The 20841-nt window shown below is 46.2% G+C and overlaps 1 protein-coding gene and 1 pseudogene across 2 annotated transcripts in view; one reads left to right on the top strand and one right to left on the bottom strand.

Annotated features, from left to right (window-relative positions):
* Positions 1 to 20841, bottom strand: part of LOC141935999 (kinesin-like protein KIF20B) — a 195723-nt gene that overhangs the window by 53427 nt on the left and 121455 nt on the right. The window lies entirely within an intron of this gene.
* On the top strand, positions 554 to 19226 carry LOC141935927 (inositol 1,4,5-trisphosphate receptor-interacting protein-like 1; annotated as a pseudogene).

The following is a 20841-nucleotide window of genomic DNA, read 5'->3' as shown; positions in this document are numbered from 1 at the left end:
AGAACTTTGTAGAGTCGGGCTGATGGTTGGACTCGATGATGCCAAGGGTCTTTTCCAACCTGAATGATTCTATGATTCTAAGGGAGGTCGGTATCACTGCAGAGCTTGGCTGTGGAATGTGTTGCTCTTTCCCCACTTTTCCTGCCCTTTGCTCTTTCCTGGGGGGATAGCAAGGGGGACCTCCCCCGCCGTTCCCTTGTTCCCATTCTGCATCTCTCCCACCACCAGGATACGCACCACCCACACCCATCGTTGTCATGAAGGCACCAAGAGCACACCCACAACCACCAGCTCAGAGGCCAGCAACGAGGGAGCCAATTCCATCCACAGGTCACGTCACCTGACCGTATGCTTGCTAAGGGCTTTGTGAAGGAGCCCCCGGGAGTGCCATCTGCGGGGTGGGGCTGTACTTTGGTGGTGTCGGGTCTTTGGCCGCCCGGGGAAGCGGTGAGTTGCTGAGCCGGGCTGCGGCTGAAGGCTGGGGCTGTGCGGCTGGAGTAGCTGTGATGCACTCTGGCCACTGTGACGTCACAATGGGTGAGCCACGGTGGGGATGGTTATAAGGCAGCAGCGGGCAGTGCTGCCCCAGTGCATCCTGGGCCAATGGTGAGTGCACACACAGCGGGAGGGAGGCCGGGCTGGATGAGGGCTGGGGTAGAAACGCAGCCCAGGGGGGGTGGGTTCTCACCCTGCAGCCAGGGCCCAGCTGCTTGCGGAAGCGCCTTTGGCAGGGCCCGGTGATGCCCCCGCCAAGGCTGGGCACAGGCCTTGCTGCCTCGCAGCTGCCTTGCCCCCTCTCCTACCTGCCCCCAGCGCCCTGCGGCTGCCGTCCCCTCTCCCCCCGCCACCAGCTCCCTGCCTCCCAGTCGCACCCAAACCCTTCTCCCCTTCCTCCTGCAGGCCATGGCTGTCATAATATTACTCATCCTGTTGCTGAAAAGCTTCATCCGGCGCCCACAGCTGGTTGCTGATGAGCTGGATGAGGCCACGCGTGAGCGCATGCAGCAGCGTGAGGCGCAGCTGAGCCAGGAGATGACTCGGCTGCTGCAGGAGGTTGAGGAGCTGGAGCAGAGGACCCAGGAGCAGAGCTGCTTTGCCTGGCGAGCCCTGCTCTCTGCTGCCTTGCAGCAGTGGCAGTTCTGGGCCACTGCTGAACTCCTGGTCCTGCTCCTCGGTGTCTGCTGGTGGCTCAGGAAAAGGAGCCCTGAGGTGGACAGCAGCAGGCAAAGAGGAGAGCTCCAGCAGCAACACAGAGCGGGAGGAGGAGGAGCAGCAGGAGGAGCCGGAGCAGGAGGAGCAAGAAAGTGAAGGAGAAGACCCTGCTGAGAGGGATCTGGCCAGGATTTTTGCAAAGGGCATCCAGTGGACAGTGCAGAACCTGGCCTGTAGGAGCCGGCTGGTGGAGGAGCTGGTGGCCACTGTTATAGAATATCTTGCCAAAATGATGCAAGTTAGGACAAATTAAATTTCAATTATTTATTTTAGCAAGCGGCAATAAGCAAAACAGCGCTGGGCGGCCGGGGAGTCCCTGCTCCACCAACGGCGCGCACTCACTTCCCGAGGGTCCGTCTTTTTTATATCCTCCGCCTTCCGGTATCGGGTGTCTCTGAGAGGTGTACCCTGCGTCTGCGCACTTTGCAGTTAGGGGGTCGCTCCATCCGGGTCTTCCTCACGTCACCAACTCCTCGTATTTCCTGCTTTCCTGAGAGTGGCTCACAAAGTTTTTGTTTATATCTTACAGAATATAGACACTACCCCCTTTTTTTTTCTTCTTCTTCTCCCATTTGTCTTCTTCTTTTGTCTTCTTTTGCATAGTAGGAGTCCTTGCTTCAGCATTTCCACTTAGATAAGCACTTGCAGTCAGTTAGTCGTTACACAGTGTAATAGTTAACATTAAGCTTAGGCCTACATAGTTTATGGAATAACATGCCACGAGCTCCCAGTATCTTTAATGGAATTTGATGAACAAACAGTTTACTGTCTATCACAATCCCCCCTTTTTCTTTTTATCATTTTGCTCATCAAATCGTTGCAATTTTTGTTGACTTAACAGGAGAGTTTTTTTCAATTTAAAGTCGTCATCTAATTGGTCGTTTTTGGCTTTAATGAGTATTGGACGGGTGACAGACATCAGATATGTTACCCGTTGCATCATTCTCCAAGTTATGACATATTATATTATTGACAAAGTCAAACTGATTAAGATTAATATCAAGAGAACCACAATGGGGTGACACAACTTATTCAAGATGCCTGTAGCAGTAGGTGACCATCCAAAAAGGGTGTCCCACCAGTTATGTTCTGCATTCTTTTTTGCTCTTTCCAAGACTCGGTGTATTTCCTCCACATTGTGATGAACAGTTATTAGAGTTTTCTGTCCGTTTTCTCTAACTTTCTCTAAAATTCTAACTAAGTCGTTGTGTTGAAGTAACTGCTTAACCAAAGTGAGATTCATTCCAATGGGTGCAGGTTGTAGATTATGTATTAATGTATAATTGGATTGCAGGAGTTGGTGAGACGTGACCGGGGCTAAATAGGAAAAGTCACATCCGATTATCTTTGTGAAATTGCAAACACAGAGATTTGAATAATTTTTAGTCTCTACTATGACCTTGTCTACGGTTAAGAATTCACAAACTGTCCTCAAACATACACAACCTTTGCCAATATATATAAGTACTGTTTTAGGCTTGTCATTGGGATGGACCTCAAAGTGGCAAATATTTTGTTCGGTATCTAAACAAATATCTTGTGCCTCAATTGCATTGCCTTCACAAATGAATCCTTGTTGTTCCCGTACAATGCAAGACTCTAGATTGACAGTTTGCCATTCTTCATTTACCTTTCAGGCCCATACTCTATGCTCAGAAGGATAGAGTATGGTCCCGTTGTGATTCAGCCCTAATGCAATGATAGGATAAATTTGGTATATGGTGGCATTGTAAATAGTGAGTATAAAGGTAGTAGCTGTGTTTGTGATGGGGTCATAGGTAAAGTTTACCACGTTTCACCAGGATTGGAGTTTCTTTTCAAAATTAGTAGCACTGTCCCAAATTATTCTCCGAATTTCAGTAGGAAGAATACCTTCTTCACCTTCTCTTATAATTGAGGCAGCTATCGACTGCATCCATATTTGAGCCTGGATGCAGCTGAGAGCTAAAGAGAGGTTATTTTGGAGCACACTGAGTGCATCTGTAATCAATTCATGATCCTTTATATTTACCTTTTCCCCTTTTGGTAATATATTTGACAACAGCCACTGGTTAGCCCCCAAAGCCAATAAGGAAGATCGCAAAGGCCGTTGTATATTAGTTAAATCACTAATTGAGGTAGCCAATTTGTTCATTATCACCTCCGAATCAATACTATTTAAAACTCCCAATCCTGTTCCCAAAGCACCAGTTAAGTCTCTCTGCGTTCTTTTCGTGTGAGGAGTTCGTTTTTGCAGCCAGGTTGTCCATCCCTCGTAAGAAGTCTTTAGGAAAGGTGAACAGGCTGGCTGAATATTTGAAACATTATTTTGCATCAGCAATTCAACTTGTTTGAGAGACCACGCCGGGTTAAACAGCATTTGTTGTTGACCTGTATTTCTAATTGCATATGGTCCAATTTCAAAGATTCTTGGGCTAAGCACGACTGTTGGTTGTGTTGGAACAGTATGAGTAGTCTCTTTGGGAGCGTGGGTTGTGGTTGTTGTAGTTTCCTCCTGTATGTTCAATGGAAATCAGAAAGATATAGCTTGATCCCCTGACCTGGTCCCTCCCAAACAAACTATGGACACTGGTTGGGTTGCAGTAAATGCATACCAACAGGCCTCTGACTCACAACGGGTTTGAGCTATTTTAGATTCTGTTTTGTCTTTGATAATGATTTGAGTAAAAGGGGGCTGACGGACGGTTTGAATCAAAGGGTGCCGACTTATTATCACATTTACATTGAATACTCTGCAGCCTATCTGTATCTCATCTCCTTTTTTAGCTGTCCAGGTATGGGATGAATTCTCCCATTTATATGTTTGGAGTGTTAGGTTATTGCTTAGTATGGCAGTTGCTAACTCTGTCCCATACAAATCTGCATGCATACTTCCTGTATGTCCATACTAAGCGTCTGTCCAAGGCCATATAATTTGGTTAGTTAGGGTATGTTCAAAAGGTTGGTGGGATTGGTTAGTCATTCTAGCCCATCCTGGTAGTGTATTCATTGTAGCTAATACACCTAGCCAGACTATCCAATAGCTCCAACAGAAGGCTGGCGGGATTCTATAGATTTGCATATTTTTTCTTAGTCTCTTTTGTATCAGGGTGTTTGGCACTCTCGTCTGGCCCTTCTCCCTCAGAGGCTCTTTTTTCTTCAGAGTAGGGCAGTAAAGTTTTCCCCACTTTGGTACGTCTCTGCCTCCTCTGCCTACTCTGTTGCTTAGAGCAGCAGGGTGTTCCATCTTCTCGGCAGCAGCCGTATTCTTCAGGGGTACGTTTGTCTCTACTCCGGGACACATAGGTCTCCCAGTTTTTTAACTTTGACTGTTCACGACAGGGGACCCGGGGGATCTGCTTTCTACAGATCACCCTTAGGATCTGAGGGTGATATTCAGTAGGCCAATTAGGGTGAGTGCACTCTCTTTCGGGATTTATCCCTTTAGTAAATATTTTCCACCAAGTTTTAGAATCTTCAATTATTTTCCCATTTTTACTCCAATTTTTAGGGCCTGATTAGTTAATCTCCATTCTCGTTGATAACACTGATTACAACTAGACCGGAGATTTATTCCATGTGCATTATGAATCCCCCAGCCTTCTTTATATACATTACACTTTATACATAGAAAAGGAAAACAAATTCAAGTTTCAATTGGACAAAATGTCTCACTCATAGAGTCCTTCGTAGCTTCTTATCTCACAATGTGTAGAGAGTTCTTTCAGGTTTTCCGAAGGGTGACTTGTAGATCCCCAGGAGGGCTGGTCACTTTCCAGGCCGGATCCTGTATAGGTCCCTTTACTTGGTTTGTGTGTGTCCACCCCTTCTCAGCAGTCCGAACAGCAGTTTCTGTAGTGATAAGAGTAACATAGGGTCCTTCCCAACGGGGGGTCAAAGAAGATTCTTTCCATGATTTGATTAGTACTTTATCTCCTGGTTGGATTTGATGCATGGCCACATCCAATGGAGGCCTTTGTACTACCATCCCCTGGGCCTGCAGTTGTTTTCTCCTTGCCATTAGCTGTATCAGGTAGGATTTTATCTTTAATTCTTCAAGTTGGGGGTGATCCGGTGGCATTTCTAAATCATAGGGCATCCCATATAGCATTTCAAAGGGAGAAATGCCTACATCAGTTCGGGGCTGAGTTCTGATATTTAACAAGGCTAAAGGGAGACACTTTACCCATGACATTTTGGTTTCTAACATTAGTTTGGTAAGTTGTTTTTTTATTTCTCCGTTCATACGTTCAACTTTCCCTGAGCTCTGCGGGTGCCACGGAGTGTGGTATTGCCACTGTGTACCCAGGGCAGCCAAAGTCTCTCTGGCTACTCTGGATACAAAGTGTGGACCCTTATCTGAGTCTATTGCTTCTATTGTTTCATATCGAGGTATAATTTCTTCAGATAATATCCTTGTTACTGTGTGAGCTGTGGCTCGGGCTGTGGGAAAGGCTTCTACGAATTGGGTTAAATGATCTATAATTACTAGTAAGTATTTATACCTCCCCACCTTTGGTAATTCAGTAAAGTCTATTTGTATTCTTGCAAAAGGTCTATTCTCGCCCCCCATATACTCGTTTTCTTATTTGATGTTTATTTACTTTTTGACAAATGAGACATTCTTCTATCACTCGTTTGGCTATATCATATATCCCAATGCACATGTATTTAGTTGCAAATTGATCCACTGATGCCTGAGTTCCCCAATGAGTGTTTTTATGGAATTGCTGCATTATCTTGGTAGGTATGGGTTTTGGGAGAACTTCTCGGTCGTCCGGGAGTTCCCATTTTCCATTAGCTTTCTGTTTAATCCCCATTTGATTTAATTTTGCTTGTTCTTGAACAGTAAAACTTAAAAGTTCATAGGATTTTCCATGGAAAAAGCACCACTTAAACCCTGGTCTTTCACATACACATTCTATGCCGTCTACTCCGAATTCTTTCCAGCAACCATAACAGGGGAGGTAATTATCTCCACAATTAACACACCGCTTTCTGTCCTCTATCGGATCATCCAAGTGCAGTGCTAATAGCGCTGCTCTCTTTGCCTCTGGATCAGCAAGGTTATTCCCCCGTACTAAAGAATTTAGCCCCCTCTGGTGTCCTTTTAAGTGTACTACCGCAATTTCGCTGGGCCCTCGTATAGCTTGTAAAATTTGTGATAGTAATTCCTGATGTACTAGGTCCTTCTCCCGAGAATTGATTAGGCCTCTCTCTTCCCATATTTTCCCAAAGGTATGTACTACTCCGAAGGCATATCTAGAATTGGTGTATATAGTTCCCACTTTTCCATTTAGTAATTGTAAAGTCTTTAATACTGCATATAATTCGCATGCCTGTGCTGACCAGCTGGGATTCAAGGGTCCTGATTCTATCACCTTAAAAGTTTTTCCATCAATTATGGCATACCCTGATTTTCCTTCTACCACCCGAGAGGATCCATCTACAAATAATTTTTCTCCTTTCCCTAATTCCTCTTCTTTCAAATCTGGTCTTATCTTAGTCTGCTCCTCGATGTTACGGAGGCAATCATGAAAAAGATCTTGACTAGGTTCTCCATGCAAAAATTGGGCTGGATTTTGTAACGATGTTGTTTCAAGGGTCAGGTAGGGGGATGTAATGAGGATTGCCTCATATTTTACCAGTCTAGCATCGGTTATCCATTTTTCTGCTTTTTGCTCTAACACACCTCTGATGTTATGGGGTGATAGTACCTTTAACTCACTATCAAAAGTTATTTTATGCGCTTCCTCAATTAACAAAGCAGCTGCCACCACAACTTGTAGGCACGTAGGTCATCCCCGACTTATGGGGTCCAGTAATTTTGAAATATATGCTACTGGTTTCTTTTTTCCTGCCCATTCCTGGGCTAATACTCCAAATGCAGTTCCTTCCTCTGTGTTGACAAATAAGAAAAATGGTCTTTTTAGGTCGGGCAAGCTCAGAACAGGAGCATTTACTAATTCAGTTTTTAGTTCTTTTAACCATTGATCATCTTCCTGAGTCCATTTTAATAATCCATCTTTAGTTATTTTGGTGTATAAAAACTTTACCTTTCTGTCGGGGGAGGCAGCGGGTCTGCCTCTAGTCTAACTGAAGAAGAATTTAACCTTGAAGACATTCCAGTGTATCCATGAGAGGCCAGAAAGTCCCGAGAAGTGCCATGGAAACAAGATTAGAGAACTAAGATAAGAAGAACTGTCCTGACGATTCAGGCGAGAAACTATCACCCAATCGTGAACTGTTAGTTACTAAAGTAAACCAATCCTGTATGAACACCTACTTTGAAGAAGGTTATAAAAAAGCTTGTTAAAACAATAAAGGGGCTTTTGCAGCCATTTTGGTCGCTTTCACACAATCTGATGTTTGTCGTGTCCGTCTCAACTGCGACAAATGGTGACCCCGACGTGATAAATTAGAGCGACGTGATAAATTAGAGCGACGTGATAAATTAGAGCAACGTGATTAGAGCGAAGTGGTCATTTAAAGGAGAATTATAACGGCGGCGGGAAGAGCCGCGGAGACGGAGCCCGGTGTAGCTGAGAGCAGAGGGAATCTGCCTGGTCCGGACCTGAATTTCGACACCTAAAAAGGTGAGCCACCGGGAACGGGACTGTAATTATGGGGCAGTCATTAACAAAGGAAGAGGAGACAATTTTGTCTACCTGGAAAGCCCTATTAAAAAGAAAGGGGGTTAAAACCTCAGAACAAAGCCTGAAAAAGATTTTGCTATGGAGTAAGATGCAAGGCTTTGAAGCCACAACAGTTACTGCATTCAGTGTGAGTGCATGGCAAGCAGTAGGATTGAAAATATTGGATGAGGTCTCTAAAGGACAAAAAGAGGCATGTGAGTTGGCAACCACATGGCGCTTATTGAGTGAAACCTTAAAGGAATGGAAGATAGAGCGTGAGGCCTCTGATGGGAAACTAACAGACATTCGACCTGAAGACAATGACGGGGAGGACTGTGGCAAAGGGACAAAGGCAGTGGATACCTCAGCCTCAGGAATAGCAGGCAGGAAACCCCTCACGGGCAAAAGCAGATCGCGCCCTCGCCCACCTCCTCCTCCTCCACCATTAAATATTTTGCGGGGCGATGAGGAGCCCCCCCCACCTAGTGGTGCAGCGGCGGCCCCTAGCGGCGCAGCAGCAGAAGGGGTGATTCCATCAGCCCCCCCCGAGGAGGAAAATAGGGCGGGTAACACAGAGCCAGAGAGCGAGAGCGAAAATGAAAGTGAGGGAGAAGAAGCTTTAACCACGGCTTTACAAACTCTACATATCACAGATAAACCCATGGTGAAGAAAGCCCAGCCATGGACTCTCCCTCCATCCACAGTAACTGTAATTCCAAGGTCCCCTGATCGATTTTGGGAGGGAGTTAGAAAGTATGCTGCTGAGGCTGGCAACTGGGATCTGGTTGAACGCCTCAGCCCATACTCTCCAACCCCGGCATGTCCAAAGCCTGTAGATATAGCAGCAGAGGCTTATGGTGCATTCCCTGTTTATAAAGCTGTTGCAGGCACAAATGAGCATGATGAGCACAATCCGATCAGTTGGAAGGTGGTGCAGGATTTGCAGAATAAAGCACAGAAATTTGGAATCAATTCTCCTGAGGTGATGCAACTTATTCGAATAATCAGCACAGATTTGTTGTGTCCATATGATGTTACACATCTCGCACAAGTGCTGTTTCAGCCAGTACAATTACAAGTGTTTCAATCTACTTGGAGGCAGATGGCACGAGCAGCTGCACAAAATAATGCTCGACTGCCACAAGACGATCCGAGGTTAGGACTCGGAGAAGACGCCTTGCTTGGCGAGGGACCATTTAGTAACCCTCAGCTGCAAGCTACGTGGCCTCCGATTGTCCTTGAACAGGCACAACACATAGGGATTACAGCATTAAAGCGAACCATGGAAATGGCAGCTCCAAAACAGAAGTATATTGCTATCCGGCAAGGTCCTAAAGAACCCTTTTTGCAATTTGTAGAAAAAATATCTGCTGCATTGGAGAAACAGGTAGAAGATGAAACGTTAAGACAAATGTTATGCAAACAGCTAGCAAAGGATAATGCTAATGAGGACTGCCAAAAGATAATACAGTCTTTACCAGGAGATCCTTCTATTCCTGACATGGTGGCCGCATGTTCAAAGGTTGGTACAGTGGAACATAAAATGGCGGCTTTAGCTACTGCCATGAACATGCGAAATACAGGAAAATGCTTTGGATGTGGTAAAGACGGTCATATGAAAGTAAATTGCCCGAACAGAAGGTCGGCAGGCAAGCAGCCCATGACTGTCCCACCAGGAACTAATTGCAATAAATGTGGGAAATCGGGACATTTCGCGAAACAATGTCGTTCCAAGTTTCATGCTAACGGGCAACCGATACAGGGAAACCACAAGAAGAGCGCGAGAGGGCGCGCGAGGACATCAAATCCCCTCCAGACAACAGGTCAAATCCCCTCTGTGAGCAGCTATCAGCCGCAACTACTGGCTCAGCAGGGTTGGATGTATCCACCGCCGACACAATAACTATAGTTACAAAAGACATTGTTAAGGTCCCTCTTGAGGCAAGGGGTCCCATAGGACGAGGACTGAGTGCGTTACTTATAGGAAGATCAAGTAGCACCTTAAACGGATTAATCGTGCATGTGGGAGTCATTGATGCTGACTTTACGGGTCAAATTTGTGCATTAGTTTCGACCCTTTATCCACCTGTTACGATTCCAAAAGGTACTCGTCTTGCTCAACTTGTTCCTTTTTTGAGTTGTGTCCCAAAAGCAGAACAGCGACTGCGAGGCGATGGAGGCTTCGGTTCTACAGGACCCCCTCAAGTGTGCTGGTCTCAGACTGTCTCATCATCTCGACCACATATGACGTGCACGCTGTCAAATCATGGACATTCACCGACTACAGTAAGGCTTGCGGGGCTCCTAGATACGGGCGCCGATGTGACTATTATTTCTAACTATCTGTGGCCATCCACCTGGCCAACAGAGGATGTGGACACAGGGGTAGTGGGGCTGGGAGGCTCCGCACGAGCAAGAACAGCAGCTACGGCAATTCTGATCACCAATCCTGAGGGCCAACAAGCAGTCGTTAAACCATATGTGACAGCAGCTCCCCTCAATCTATGGGGGAGAGATTGCTTGTCACAGTGGGGGGTGAAGATTACTACGGATTTTTAACGGGGGCCACTGTGCTGCAGGGTGTTAGGCAACCCACGCTTGTTTTAACTTGGTTAACGAATAACCCTGTGTGGGTGGATCAGTGGCCCCTACCAATGGAGAAATTAAAGGCCCTGCAAGAATTGGTGGCAGAACAGCTAGCTGCTGGACACATTGAACCCTCTCAGAGCCCCTGGAATACTCCAGTGTTTGTGATAAAAAAGAAATCAGGAAAATGGCGATTTTTGCATGACCTGCGGCAGATCAATGCTGTCATGGCCACGATGGGGGCTCTACAACCAGGCATGCCTTCACCGGCCATGATCCCTCAAGATTGGGAAATCATTGTCATGGATCTCAAGGATTGTTTTTTTACAATACCATTAGCCTTTCAAGACAGAGAAAAATTTGCATTCTCTGTGCCTTCTGTCAATCATGCAGAACCTGCAAAAAGATATCAATGGAAAGTTCTGCCGCAGGGCATGAAAAATTCACCAACAATTTGTCAATGGTTTGTGGCACAAGCTTTGTCACCTGTAAGGGAAAGATTCCCTACCAATTATTGTTACCATTACATGGATGACATCCTGTTAGCATCAAACAACAAGGAGCAGTTGAATGACATGGAGAATGTGACTAGAAATTCATTACAACACTATGGATTAGTTATCGCCCCTGAAAAGGTGCAGAAAGTAGAACCCTGGAAGTATTTAGGACTAACAGTCACAGGTAGGCAGGTAATGCCTCAACCTGTGAAACTTAACCTTGAAGTTAAAACCCTTAATGATGTACAGAAGTTAATGGGATCTCTGAATTGGATTAGACCCTATCTCGGACTGACCAATTCACAACTGCAACCTTTATTGGAATTATTAAAAAATTCCAATGATCCAACAGAACCCAGAGTATTAACTGAGGAAGCATTAAAGGTAATTCACATGGTGGAACGATCTATACACGAGAAATTTGTTTCTCGAATAGATCTGTCTCAATTGGTGCAACTCTTTGTACTAATTGACAAAACTGTACCATTTGGTGCTTTGGTGCAGTGGAATTCTGAGTGGGATGACCCACTGCACATTCTAGAATGGATGTTTCTGTCATTCCAACCACGAAAAACTGCTCCTGGACTGTTTGAGCTTATTGCTGATGTAATCATAAAAGCCAGAAAACGATGTACAGAACTAACAGGGCGTGACCCAGCTAAGATTGTTTTACCTGTTCAAAATTGGTATTTTGAATGGTGCTTGGCAAATAATTATGAACTACAGGCAGCCATGGCGGGTTTTCAAGGACAGGTGTCATATCACCTGCCGTCACATCCACTACTGAAATTTGCCCGAGAAATACCATTTGGTCAAAAAAATTTAAGCCGCCCAGAACCAGTGAACGGCCCTACTGTTTTTACAGATGGCTCAGGAAAAACAGGTAAAGCAGCAGTAGTATGGTATGAAAACAACAACTGGAACAACAAAGTAGTATATCAAAATGGTTCTCCACAAGTAGTAGAGCTACGTGCAATGACTGTTGTTTTTTCTATTTTTTCCACTCCTGTAAATATTGTAACTGACTCAGCGTATGTAGCTAACTTAGTTTCTAGACTAGACAAAGTGGTTTTGACCATGTCAGACAATCAATTATTATTTGATGTACTTTTAGAACTCTGGAAAAGTATTCAACTACGGACAGAACCTTATTTTATCATGCACATCCGTAGTCATACCACTTTACCAGGATTTTATACAGAAGGTAATGCCAGAGTGGATGCTCTTGTTTCCGCTATGGCTCTTAATACTGTTCCTAACATAAAGCAACAAGCTGTATTATCACATCAATTTTTTCACCAAGGATATCGAGCTTTACGACGGCAGTTCGGCTTGTCTCATGCGGAAGCTCGGTCTATTGTAGCCGCCTGCCCTGACTGCCAAGGAACTCACACACCAGTGTATTTTGGTACTAACCCCAGAGGTATGCAGGCTTTACAGATTTGGCAAAGTGATGTTACTCACATAAATGAATTTGGCCGACAGAAGTATGTTCATGTTTCCATTGATACTTATTCTCATGCCTTAGTAGCAACAGCACATAACGGGGAGACAGGAAAAGATGTAGTTCGACACTTCCAAAAGGCTTTCTCTATGCTTGGGGTACCACGCCAAATAAAAACGGACAATGGCCCAGCATACATTTCACAGAAGGTTCAAACATTTTTTAATTTGTGGGGTGTTACTCATGTTACAGGAATTCCCCATTCCCCAACAGGACAAGCAATTGTTGAGCGTGCACATAGTACGTTGAAGCGGCAGCTTCAAAAACAAAAAGGGGGAATGATTGGGGAACCACCACAGGCATGTTTAGATAAAGCAGTTTATGTTCTTAACTTTCTCCATTACGGGGATAATTCTTCTTTACCTCCTCTTTTTCAGCATTTCTCTTCTCTTTTTTCAAAACAGGATTTGCAAAAAGACATCAAAGTGCATGTTAGAGATCTAATTACTGGCCAGTGGAGTGGACCATGTGAATTATTAACCTGGGGCAGGGGTTATGCTTGTGTCTCTACAGATGCCGGCCCTCGCTGGGTTCCTGCTCGGTGTGTTCGGCCTGTGCTGGAACCTGCATCAGGCTGAAGGATGGGTAGTTCCACAACCCAAGCAGAATATCTGGGTAACTTTGGCAAATATGACACATCAAGAAACCTTGTGCCTTTCTACTGCGAACCCGGAAAATCCATTCTCCACCTGTTTGGTGGGAGTGCCAGTAGACACATGGCCAATCCCACAAACCCTTCAGGCTTTCTCTCTTTGCAACTCTTCAAAAAATTGTACAGATAATTGGGATGGTGTATATAGTCACCTTCCACAGGTTACGCAAGAACCCCAAGAGCTAGAGTTGCTAGGCTCTGTTATAATGGATGCTTGTGTGTTTTTTAATTACTCCTATAACACCACACGGAGAGGGCAAAATGTGAATGCAACTAATGCTGCTTATCATAATTCAACTGCTTGGTGCAATTATACTTCGACTAACATCTCACGATCTTTTGCTGTTCCTCTTGCATTACCTCCTGGTGTGTTTCTAATCTGTGGAGATCGTGCCTGGGGAGGCGTCCCATCTAAACTGAATGGAGGCCCGTGTAGCCTCGGACGTCTCATGTTATTAACACCAAATGTGTCAATGATTCTGAATATGACTCGAAAACATAAGCGAGTCCCAAGGACCGTTCATCGGTTTGAAAGTTCTTGTCGAGATAACGTTGAATTCTGGAATCCAGGCCAGATCATAACGGCCTCCATATTGGCACCAGGAGTTGGTGTTGCAAATGCCTTAACGACTTTGAATAAGTTGGGATGTTGGCTTAGCAAACAGACTAATGCTACTTCTTTAGCTTTAAGTGGCCTTTTAACTGATGTTGATAGTGTTAGACATGCTACTTTACAGAACAGGGCTGCAATTGACTTTTTGCTTTTAGCGCAAGGACATGGATGTGAAGATTTTGAAGGAATGTGTTGCATGAATTTGTCTGACCACTCAGAATCTATTTTTAAAAGTATACAGCAGCTGAAGGATGGTGTGAGGCGTCTAACAGAAGAGGACGGATTGGATTGGCTTACAAGGATGTTTAAAGGATGGGGACTTTCTGGATGGTTGATATCTCTGGTCAAAACTGTGGGGGTCATGATCTTGGTAATTGTGACTGTGTTTTTGATGTTGCCATGTCTTGTCAGTCTTCTGCAAAGGGCCCTGCAGAAGACTGTTTCTGCAATATTTCTAGCACAAATACAAAAAGGGGGAATTGTCGGGGGAGGCAGCGGGTCTGCCTCTAGTCTAACTGAAGAAGAATTTAACCTTGAAGACATTCCAGTGTATCCATGAGAGGCCAGAAAGTCCCGAGAAGTGCCATGGAAACAAGATTAGAGAACTAAGATAAGAAGAACTGTCCTGACGATTCAGGCGAGAAACTATCACCCAATCGTGAACTGTTAGTTACTAAAGTAAACCAATCCTGTATGAACACCTACTTTGAAGAAGGTTATAAAAAAGCTTGTTAAAACAATAAAGGGGCTTTTGCAGCCATTTTGGTCGCTTTCACACAATCTGATGTTTGTCGTGTCCGTCTCAACTGCGACACCTTTCCACTATACCCTTCAATCCACTGCCTACAATATCCAAATAGTCCTAATAGTTGTTGGACTTGTTTCTTAGTTTTTGGACTTGGTAGGGAAAGTATCCCTTTAACTCTTTCGGGATCCAATTTCTTAGTTCCTTGACTTAATCGATGCCCTAGGTATTTAACTTCCTTTTCGACAAATTGCAATTTGGATTTTGACACCTTCAGTCCCTTTAAGTTCAGGAAATTTAACAATTTGATGTTTTCTTCCCGAACCCTTTCCTCATCCTCCCCTGCTATTAAAAGATCATCTACATACTGAACTAGGGTAAGGGTATCTCCTATCTGCTAATCCTGTAAAATTTGTTCTAAAGCTTGCCCAAACAGGTTTGGGGATTCAGTGAAACCTTGGGGTAGGACTGTCCACCGGAGTTGAGTTTTCCTGTGGGTATCTGGGTCCTCCCACTTAAAAGCAAAATAGTTTCTGCATTCCTCTTTTAGGGGGCATGCCCAGAAAGCGTCCTTCAAGTCTATTACACTGTACCACCAGTCGTTCGGGTCTAATTGACTTAAGAGAGTGTGTGGGTTAGCTACTACAGGGAATCTAGTTACAGTCCTTTTGTTAATTTCCCTTAGGTCATGGACTAATCTATACCCCCCATCTGCCTTCTTGACGGGTAAAATGGGAGTATTAAAAGGGGACATGCAGGGTTCCAATAATCCCTGCTCTATTAATCTCTGAATTTCTGGTTTCAATCCTTGCCTTCCCTCCAGAGGTATGGGATATTGCTTAATCCTCACCGGTACCTCAGGATACTGGATGGTTACCATAAAAGGTTCAACATTCAATTTTCCCACCGTATCTGGAGTGTACCATACTTCAGGGTTGATTTTAGCCTCATCTTCAACCCGTAGGGGGCATAGTTTGATTTCAAGTTTGTGTTCTGTTACTTCCAAACTAATTCCTAATTCAATCATTAGATCCCTCCCCAGTAGGTTATAATCTGCCTCAGGCACTAACAACAAGGATCCCACCCCCACTTTAGAATCTGTTTCAAGGAGTACATCTTTAATTACCGGTACTCCGAATGGTTCTCCTTTTGATCCAACTACTTGTACTTTTTCTGATGAAATCTTACATCCTTGGGGCAATGATTGAACAGTAGATCTCTCCGCTCCTGAATCTACTAAAAATTCTACCTCCTGTTGCTGAGGACCTACTTTTAACTTTATCAAGGGCTCAGTTCGTTCTCGGGTCCCCAGCAAATAGAGCCCCTGACACCCCTAATCTTCTTTAAACATTCTCTCATCCATCATTCTCCTTCTGCAGCTCTTCTTTGTGTGACCTTTTCTTCCGCAATAAAAGCAGACAATACTCCCTTTCTCTCTCTCCCTCTCCGGTTCCTTTGATCTATAGCCTGTTCTTTGACCTTCCTGTTTTCTCCCAGCACTGTTCACTCTCTGTCCTTCCCTTATCGCAGCTACCATCATTCTGGTATGTTTTTTTTGAGTCTCGTCCTCCCTCCGGACATAGACTTTTCTGTGCTTCCCTCAGTAATTCATCCAATCCCCGATCCTGCCAATCTTCTATTTTTTCTAGCTTCTTTCTAATATCTGTCCATGCTTTTGCTACAAATTGTGTCTTTAACAATGCCTGTCCCACTGCGGTATTAGGGTCCAGTCCTGAGTAAAGTTGAAGATTTTTCCTCAGTTTCTCTAACCACTCAGTAGGAGTTTCATCCTTTTTCTGATGTTCACTAAAGGCTTTGTTTATATTTTGTCCTCTAGGGACTGATTCTCTTATACCCTGGATTACAATCGTCCTCAGGTCTTGCATATGACCTCTATCGATTTCATTTTGATTATTCCAATTAGGTCGATTTAGAGGTCATTTTACGTCTGCTGCCGGACCTTGCTGATGCTGTTGGTCCCAAATTCTCATTCCTGCTTTCCTGATCATATCCCTTTCTTCGACAGTGAATAGTATAGCCATTATGGCTTGTATTTCATCCCAGGTATAGATGTTTGGTCTTAAAAACTGATCCACCCACTCCGTCACACCTAAGGGATCCTCCAATAGATTCCCCATCTCTTTTTTAAATTCTCTGACGTCCCCTGAATTAAGAGGGACAGTCACATATTCCATGCCAGGCTGGGGTCCTCCCATCACAACCTCCCTTAGGGGGTACAAGTTACTGTCACCCCACCCCATTCTAGTTTGACTACGGGTTATTCGTTTTGGTTCTTTCGGGGATTCAGGTGGGGAGTCTGAATTCTCTGGGTCCTCCGGCGCAGTTGGAGGAGGTGAAGGCACCGGAGGTGGGGGTGGAGGTATGTAAGGAGGAGGAGAGGTGGGAGGTTCGTCCTCATCACGTACCTTCTTTTTCTTAACTTTTTCTTTTAGAGGATATAGATTTATTCGGGTATCTGATGCTATCCATACCTGTGCATATTCACTCTCCTCCAAATTAAAGGGTTCCCTTGAGTTGACATAAATGTTTAGGGCTTGGCAGACCCATTCTTCAAAGGACCCAAAAACAGGTCAATAGAGATGGTCGCCTCTGATTTGTTTCCCTCCCCAAACTTCCATACAATAATAAATCATTTTTGCTTTGTCCTTACCCCGCCTAGAGGGGTAATCTTCCCAATGGTTTAACATCAAGCCTAAAGGGCTATCTGGTAGTATTTGGGGGTACCTCACCTCGGGTCCCAAATCACCCATGGGATCAGAAAGCTTGCTCTTCTTCTGTCCCATCTTCTGGAGCGCCTTCACACACTCACACAATTCGTTTTCCCCCTTTTTGTGACCCAGTCCCTCGCGGGATATGGGAAATGCACTACCGAGGGGTCCGCACTCGCTTCGCCCTGCTGGGCGTCTCACACACCACGCTCCAGGAAACCCAACACCAACCGAACGGATAACCGGCCTATATTCACGCAACCCTGCGTCTTCATCCGGGGTTTCGTGCACAAAGATTACGGGGTTACCGGTGTTCTTTTGCTTGTTGCCGAGTTTTGGAGTTCGTCGGTAGAGGGTGTGATGTGATAGCACTCAGCCGGGGCCGCTGAACTCAGCGGGGCGCGCCTCCCCGTATGGGGCTTCCCACCAGATTGCCTCTATCCGAGTCACGGCACCAATTTTGTTATAGAATATCTTGCCAAAATGATGCAAGTTAGGACAAATTAAATTTCAATTATTTATTTTAGCAAGCGGCAATAAGCAAAACAGCGCTGGGCGGCCGGGGAGTCCCTGCTCCATCAACGGCGCGCACTCACTTCCCGAGGGTCCGTCTTTTTTATATCCTCCGCCTTCCGGTATCGGGTGTCTCTGAGAGGTGTACCCTGCGTCTGCGCACTTTGCAGTTAGGGGGTCGCTCCATCCGGGTCTTCCTCACGTCACCAACTCCTCGTATTTCCTGCTTTCCTGAGAGTGGCTCACAAAGTTTTTGTTTATATCTTACAGAATATAGACACTACCCCCTTTTTTTTTCTTCTTCTTCTCCCATTTGTCTTCTTCTTTTGTCTTCTTTTGCATAGTAGGAGTCCTTGCTTCAGCATTTCAACTTAGATAAGCACTTGCAGTCAGTTAGTCGTTACACAGTGTAATAGTTAAGATTAAGCTTAGGCCTACATAGTTTATGGAATAACATGCCACGAGCTCCCAGTATCTTTAATGGAATTTGATGAACAAACAGTTTACTGTCTATCAGAGCCACCCTCGTCCATGTCTTCCAAGACCGCTTTTCAAACAGTTTCTTCCTGGTGCTGCAGGCACCAATCGGGGTGGGCAGCGCCTTCGAAGGTTGGAGTCCCTGTGAGGACGACGCTGTCTACCGCCTGCTCATGCCCCTGAAGCCCCCCCATGGGCACGCCTTTCACCTGGAGCTGGGCACCCCGGGAGAGATGCCGGCAAAGGACTCCTGTGTCCGCGTGGAGCTGGAGTGCACTTGCGCGAGGGAGAGCTGGTGGAGAACACGCTGTGCTTCCTCCACCACCCCGAGGAGGAGCTGAGAAGGAACCAGGACCCCAGCCTCCTACAAACCCTCTGCACCGGCTCCTACCTAGACATGCAGAAAACCGCCCTCTGGGTGCAGGACTCTGTGAGCTCAGCCTGGGTGCTGGTGCCTCAGTCACATCGCTACAGTCTGAAGGTGCTGCCCTCCAGACGCTCCTGCAAGCTACGGCTGATGAATGCCTCCAGGAGAGCCCTCTTGATTGAGATGATCTTTGGGGTGCAGCGAGGCAACTCAGACATCTTCCTGAGCAGCCGGACTAGAGAGGCCACCTTCACTCCAAGCACGACGTGGCCAGAGAGCTGTGCTGTGGCAGAGGCGAAGTTCTTCAGGCATGTTGGCAGGCAGGCCCCGCATGGCAGCTTCCACCTCAGATGCCTGCAGCTCTGTGCCCACATCCTGGTGGGCACAGGCTTTTCCAGCTATGCCTTGAAGACAGTTGTGATGCACCTCCTGACCACCATACCCCTGTCAGACTGGCGCAGGAGGGATTTCCTGCAGCGGCTGGAGGACATCATGCACTACCTGCACCGCTGCCTGGAGGAGAAACGCCTCAACCACTTCTTCTTTGGCAATGAGAACGTGCCCAAGGAGATCATCTTGCTCCCAGCCTTCCGAATGGCCAGACCCCTCAACCTCTTCCAGCACCTGGAGCAGGATCCAGCCGCCCATGCCCAGGCGCTGCGTGACTTCAATCAGCTGCAAGATCGGCTCACAAGACTGCTCTTCTACGGAGAGTGAAAGAGGTCTTCATGCTCAGAGCTGTGTTTGAGGGGCTCACAGTTGACGACAGATGATGACCTCCTCCCAGTAGCAGGGACAAAGAAAGGAGAAGGTGGGACAGAAAGGAAAGGGAAAACCCTGCGCATCAGCCCTCTGCCAGCAGCGGCAGCCTTCTCCTCCCCATGGTCTTCCCAGCGCAGTAGCCAGCGATGACAAAGGTGACTTTCACCATGCTTTCCCCTTGCGCTGTCACAGCCATGGTGGCAATCTCACATGGGCCCTGAAATTCTTGCTGGCATCTCTGCCTGGGCAAGGACCAAGCGAGAGGCAGCGCTAATGTGCCCCCCTCCGTGTGTTCGCTGGGGTCTGGGTGGAGAAGTGACTGCCCTCCTTCCTCGAGAGCGTCCATTGCCTCTGGGAGCTTTACTCTGTACAAAGTTGCAATAAACGGCGTGTTTGAACAAATGCTGCGTCTGTGAGTGTCTGTGCATCACGTTGTCAGGGAACGCGGGCATAGTCCCCACTGTGAGCGGGGAGCCCTTTGCACAGGGCACATGCGCCACAACTGCGGAGCGGGGCTCTGTCCTGAGGGCAGCTGTGCCGCAGAAGTGCCCTCACACCTCTCTCTGGGACACCTCCAGTGGAAACCCAATGATTGGAGAGGGGGCGAGGCAGCTGCGAGGCAGCAAGGCCTGCGCCCAGCCTTGGCGGCAGCATCAATGGGCCCTGCCAAAGACGCTTCCACAAGCAGCTGGCCCTGGCTGCAGGGTGAGACTATCACTAATAGCTCCGATCCACTTAATGTTGACGGGTTAAACTTAGGCCTTAAGCACAGGAGGTGGGTGCAGTTTCTCTCATTGCCATAACCTTTACCTGAGGGGTAGCTCTTTCAGAATAAAATGAATAGAGAAACAGCTTCAAGCTCTTCACCTTGCTTCTCATAACTTACGAGTTTAAAAAGATTCCATTTAAAATCCTTCACGGATCAGCACCGTCCCTAGAAATATGAAATCCGCCATAACTCTCCCATTCACATTTTCTTGCCCCGTTTACATCAACAAGGAATGCTTTTAGGCTCAGAGTTAGGACTGAAGAACCAGCTTTTCAGACACGCACTTCTCTGCTGGGAGTCGATGTTGGTACGGGGAAATACAGTATTTCTGTTTGGTTGTTCCAAGTACGCCCAACACGCAGCGCTGCTGTATCAGGTAAACACGCGCACAGGGGAAGATGAGGCGTGGGCTCACAGAAAGCAGTCACATGGAAATCAAAAGGACTTTCTCTGTCAGAGTTCCCCTAGCTTTAGTTGTAGAGGTTATCCAATAATTTCTTTAATTCCGTCGCATACTTGAGTCCATCCCCGAGGTTTTCTGTTGTACCTTTATGTATAAAAAGTATGTATGTCCTGCCTCATCTGCCTGGAGGCGACGGCCGGGCAGCCCTGCTGCGCCCCCGTCATCTGCGGGTTTTTTTGTTTACTTTTTTCCGATGTTACAGCTGTATAATAAAAGCTTTCCACCCAAGTTCAGTGTAGATATTGCTGGTGGATTGTTGTTGCCTGTGGCAGCTGCAATGGCAAGATTTGCTGGGCTGTGGGCAGCCTAGGGACTCTGAGGCAAGTTGTCACACCCCC

Source organism: Strix uralensis, chromosome 30 (assembly GCF_047716275.1).
Source record: "Strix uralensis isolate ZFMK-TIS-50842 chromosome 30, bStrUra1, whole genome shotgun sequence".
Classification (NCBI taxonomy): domain Eukaryota; kingdom Metazoa; phylum Chordata; class Aves; order Strigiformes; family Strigidae; genus Strix; species Strix uralensis.
The sequence above is the reverse complement of the archived record's forward strand: the minus strand, read 5'-3'. Positions and strand labels throughout refer to the sequence as shown.